Source organism: Corvus brachyrhynchos, unplaced genomic scaffold, assembly GCF_000691975.1.
Source record: "Corvus brachyrhynchos isolate BGI_N302 unplaced genomic scaffold, ASM69197v1 scaffold21, whole genome shotgun sequence".
In the NCBI taxonomy this organism is placed as follows: domain Eukaryota; kingdom Metazoa; phylum Chordata; class Aves; order Passeriformes; family Corvidae; genus Corvus; species Corvus brachyrhynchos.
Genome location: NW_008236924.1, coordinates 1,075,347 through 1,080,801, shown reverse-complemented (window position 1 = coordinate 1,080,801; position 5,455 = coordinate 1,075,347).

The following is a 5,455-nucleotide window of genomic DNA, read 5'->3' as shown; positions in this document are numbered from 1 at the left end:
AGCGCCGGGGTCTCCTCTCCTGCTCTGCTCCAGCCGCGCGCGCAGGGCAGGGTGAACGGGGGGAGAGGGGAGGGAGGAGGGGAGGGGGGAAATGAAACTTTAATAGCACAGAGCCCCTTTTGTTTCCCAGCATATGGGATATTTCATACATGCTGAAGGCATTAACCACCTATATTCTTCAAGCGCTGGCGGCAGCTGGGAGCACAGCCCCGCGCTCAGCTCGGGGCACGGTGTCTGTCCTGGGGGGCTGCAGCAAGCAGGCCCCCTCCCTGGCACCCCTCTCTGGAAGCAGGAACACCCGAAATTACAGCCTGGAAAACTGCTCTGCTTCACCCAGGATCACCCCCTGCAGGGTTCTGTGCCCCCAAACTTGAGGCCAAGAAAGGGATGTCCCTGTTTTTTGGACACGCTGTGAAGTGGGGGAAACTGACCCGACCATCCCTGGGGGTCTGAGACCCCAAACATCCCTCCTGTCCCTGGGACGTGGCAGAGCCCAAAGGTCCCATGGAACTGTGACTAACAGTGGCAGAGAGGGGCTGAGGAGGGCTGGTGCCATGTCCCCTCCCTGCCCGCATCCCGAGGACACAAGAGCATCCCTGGAGCAGCAGGTAGGCAAGGTGCTGACAGGGAAGGGCTGGAAAATATCCACGTGGGATATCCTCATGCTGTTCACCCATTTTCTCCCCTCTGTCTCCCTTCGTGGTGCCTGGGGACAGACCACAGTGCGTGTAAAATGGGTGACACCATCTTTGAGAGTAGGGAATGGACATCTCCAGGTCCTGAGCACAGACAGAGCGCAGACAGTCCTGAGCACTGCCACTGCCCCCTGCAGCCCCGACCAGGCACCTCAGTGTGGGATGGGGACAGCTCAGGTCCTTGGCACTGCATCTCTCCCTTATTGCCATAGAAAAGATGTTGGCTTCAGCCTTCTGGGCAGCAGAGGACATGTGCTGGTGGCAAAACTCCAAACGTGGTCTGAGATGGAGGGGGACACCTGTGTGCTCTGTTTTCACCAGATTGGGTGGATTCCTCAGCACTGGAGCTCTTCATTGGTGCCCACGCCCTTACTGGCACCCATGAAGGCTCCCAAAGTGGGTTCCTCTTCACCAGCCCTCATGATTTTGGCCAAGGAAGGCCTGAGCCCACTCATCCAGGGTGAAGGGACACATTGTCCATCCCACAGAGCCGCAGCTCCACTTGTCCCTGAGCCCCCAGCCCTGCACTACACAGGATGCCCAGTAAATCCTTACTTTGTCCAGTGTTTATCCAGTCACACTCTAATTTGAAATAAAAAACGCAGCCAGTAAAAGGCCTTTATAGCTCTTCAGAGCTCATAAACCGGCAGCGCTGGCGGACGGGGGCCAGATGATTGGGGGCTGCTAGGAAAATTTATTGCAGATTTCGGTAACTTAAACATTACAGCTCTGTGAGCCCCGGGACTGGTTTGCTGAGCAGCTCCCAGCGGCAGGGATGGAACAAGGGATGCTTTATTGGGGAAGGGAAGGGGGGGCTGACAGGTCTCACCCAGACCCACAGTTAACATCCACCCAGATTTAGACTGGCTCGTTTTTAAGGCAAGGCTTCGCACAGACTGAATCCGTCTTCACACCAGGAGGGAATGTGTGTCCAGGATCCTATCCTCATGTCCAGGGCTGCTGGACACAAGGCTGCATCGCCCTGGGATGAAGACAGTCCTCAGGAGCATCCCAGGGAGACGATGAATGGGACTGTGCCAGCATCTCCTTGTGCCAAATCCCCTGGCTTGATGGGCAACGTTGCACCAAGCCCTGCCATGGGGCAGGAAGAGCCGGGATGGGCTGGCCAAGCTTGTCGTGGGAGTCTGTAGAATTTGGAGAGAATGAGAGGAAGCGGCTGGGGTGGGGAGCGTGTGAGGGAAGGCGGGTAGCAGGAGGGAAGGCATTTTTTCCTTGCCAGTGTCTTGGCTGATTCGGTGTGAACTGCTATAAATTTGCTCCTTATCTCTCAGGCCATTTAATGTTTTCATGAAAAGAAAATAGTCTGCAGGAAAAAAAACCCGCTGATAAAAGATCCCTTTGGCATTGGGAGGAATGTTAAATGTCTCTAATCAGCAGGGTCTGGGGCTCGGAGTGCTCCCGGAGCTGGCAGGGAGCTGAGAAGTTGTGGAGACTGGGCAGTGCTTGGAGCAGACTCTCCCAGCACCCTGCTGGGTCTGGGGGGGAGCTGGCATCTGCCCCCCTGGGTGCCCCTTGCACTAAGAGAGGGTTCAAGGAGATCTACACCAGGGACGTGTGTGGGGTAGAAGTGGCTTTGGCTGGGATGGCTCCAGCCACTTCACCCCGCAGGCTCCCGCATGAATTAAAGCAAATACTGCCAGAAAGAATAAAAAGTGGGAATACGAGGCACAAATTCTGTGGGAGAAAAGATAGGGATCCAAATCCTTCTTGGCTGCTGCCCAGGGCCAGGCGGGAGCATGGGCTGTGCCAGGGACTCCCCGTGTCTTTGCACCTCCAGGATCTGCATCCCTCGCCTGCGTCTGCACCTGTGGGGAGGCTGGGGGGAAGCCCCAGAGCCCCGTGTGGCTGGAAGCACTCTTCCCAGGAAAGCTGGCCCACAGACCAGCTGCTGTTTGGATTTACAGTTGCAAAAGCAAATCCTGCATGAGTCCTCCTTGGGACAAACCTCCTGGCCCTTACTGACCGTGCCCTTGCTCCTGCTGAGGACTGGGATGCAGGGCTGGGGGCACGGGGGTCACGAGCGTCCCTCTCTGCAGGATCAGGTACTGTCTGGTTGCACTTCCGATGGTGTGGGCACTGAGATATATCCCTGAGGCTTCTTCCTTCCTCCAATAATGGGTGATGCGACTACTGGCATCCCACAGGCTGGTGCATCCCCGACTGGCAGCATCCCCACCGTGTGGCCCTCTGAAGGCCATCCCACCCAGCAGCCTGAGGCCAGCAGAGCCATGGCACAGGGACACATGAGCCTCTGAGATGCAGCTTCACATCCAGGCTGAAAAACAAACAAGGCAGCAAAAATGTGACTGCAAAGGGGATTTTTCAGGGTGGGAAGGAACACTGATGGGTTGCGAAGTCATCAGTCAGGGTTACTGGTGACTTTCCCCCCCCCTTTTTTACCCCTTTTGGTAATGTTTCATTTTATACTCCAAGAGAGCAGAAATGCCATTTCAAATTAAAAAATCAAACCCTTCTGTTTCAACACACTCCTCAGCTCAACATCCTCATGCACCAACACACCCACATACCAGCTTTCCTCCCAAACACAGCCCTGGCCCAGCGGAGCCCGTTTCCAGGCAGCATTCCCCCTTGGCCAGTCCCATATCCCAGCATCCCACCTCCCCTGCCAGCCCCACTCCCAGCCCCATCCCACCATCCACATCCCCTCTCCACAGGCAAACACATTTTCTTCCACATCCATCACGTGGAAGTAGGATGTGCGTTCTGGTGCCAGAACACGCACGGCCGGCCGCGCCAGCAGCGCCTGCACGGCTGCACAGAGCTGCTGCTGTGCTGGTTGATCGCAGTTGGCTTTTGTGGGACGGTTTTGTCTGCTCCTGGAGTGGTGGGGAGGAGCCAGGAGCTGGCACTTGCCGTCAACACTGACCTGCTGAAATTGGTGTGGTGCCAGGTGTCTCGCTCTTTGATGGACATATATCTGTGTGCCCACTCCCACCTTGCTGTGGGCTATTTTTGTGCTTTCAGAGGCAAAACCACACGTATTTTGTAAAGCTGGGGGTTGCCTGGCAGACTGGAAGCACCACTGGCATCACGATGGCAACATGGGATGAGAACAGTGAGCGTGCATTGGCCCTGGGCACCCGGCATCCTCCTGCCAAGGGATGTGGGCATGAGGGTCCCAGGCTCTCATCTCTGTGAAGTGCCCAGTGGCAGCTCCCCTTGGACTCCAGGGCAGCCCCACTGCCGCTGCTTTTCCTGCCCTCTGGCAGATCCCTGTCCCGCCGCCGTCTGACTCTGACGCAGGCGGCTTGGCTTCCAGACGGGTCGTGCTCGCCCCGAGCCCCAGCCAAAAGAAAGCCCCATTGTTCAGCTCAGCAAGCGGGGCCCATGCGCCGGCTGACCCCACTGACCTCCACCACCCAAAAACACAGCCCCTGCTGTCCCATGGGTCAGGGCAGGCATGGGGACAGCGACAGGGACAGCCCCTGACACCACCACTTGGGTCAGGGTCAGTGCCCAGGGACACGGACATGGGTCACAGAGGGTGCAAGGGAATGGAGCTGCTCTGTCCTGCCAGAAGGGATGGACGGATGGATGGAGGGATGCTCTACAGCCAAACCTCTCATCTCATGGCTTTTTAAGATGGGCAGAAATCACTGGGAAATAGTGGAGCTGCCAAGCTCACCAGGGTGGGATGGGGAGCGGGGCTGGCGCTGGACAAGCTGCTGCTAATGAGAAGCAGGTGGAGAGCCCGGCGTCGTCCCCCCAGTCCTCTCTCAGCCCTCAGGGTCAGCCTGTATTTTCTTAAGTCCTGATTGCAGAGAAATTGGAGGCCTGTGTGCCAGTGGGGTCTGGTGTGTTCCAAAGCAAAGGAAGTCTGACAGGACCTGGGTTTAGGTTTGGGAATGATTGGAGAGTATTCTGGCACTTTACATCCTGGCTGAGCAGGGCACAGGACCCATGGGATGATGCCTGCCCTGATCCTGCTCCAGCAGGAGCATCCTAGTTGGGAATGGCAGCAGCCCATCCAACAGCACTCAACTCATCCCCAATTTGCATGCAGGAGAAGAGGAACCCCGAGCTGCTGAGCCAGAGAGGAAACGAGAGCAGAAAAATGCGATAAACAGCTGTAAAGCCCAGCCCTGGCTCTGTGCTGCTCCCGCTGTCGCGGGTCGGCCTCTCAGACTGTTTATGGAAAGCCCAGTTTGCCGAGAAATCCATCTCCCGTTTCCTGTTGATCGCTGGGAGCCAAGGTCCCTCAGCCAAGGGCTGCCGCCGCCCGCGCACGTCTCGCTGTGAGACAGAGGAAGGGGCTGAGCACAGGGCAGTTCACAAGCTCGCGGGGACGGGGAAACGGTCCTGGGGGGCTGGAGAATCCCCTGGGAGCTGATCAAAGCTCTCTGGTGAGACAGGGCAACCCCAGCCCTTCTGGGACCCCTGGGCATGGAGGCATTGGGAATTCTCCCCCGGGCTACTCTGCACCAAAGGAGTGTGGGTGGGATGCTCACACCCACCTGCGGAGATCCAGGGCTGGGAATGTCCACCCGTTTCCAGCAACGACCCCGTCAGCCCTCGGTGTTCACCAAACACATCCAAGCCCCCAGCCTGGGGACAAGTGCTGGGTCCCCACCTTCACTCCCTTCCTGCTCCTGTGACCCCGCTGGCGGGCGTGGAGGGGGCTGCCGCTCCATGTCCGCTCGCTCAAGGCCAACACCATTGTTGGTGAAGCCGTGCCGGGTGGGAGCGGAGCCAGGCAGGGATGGAGCCGGAGCTGCAGA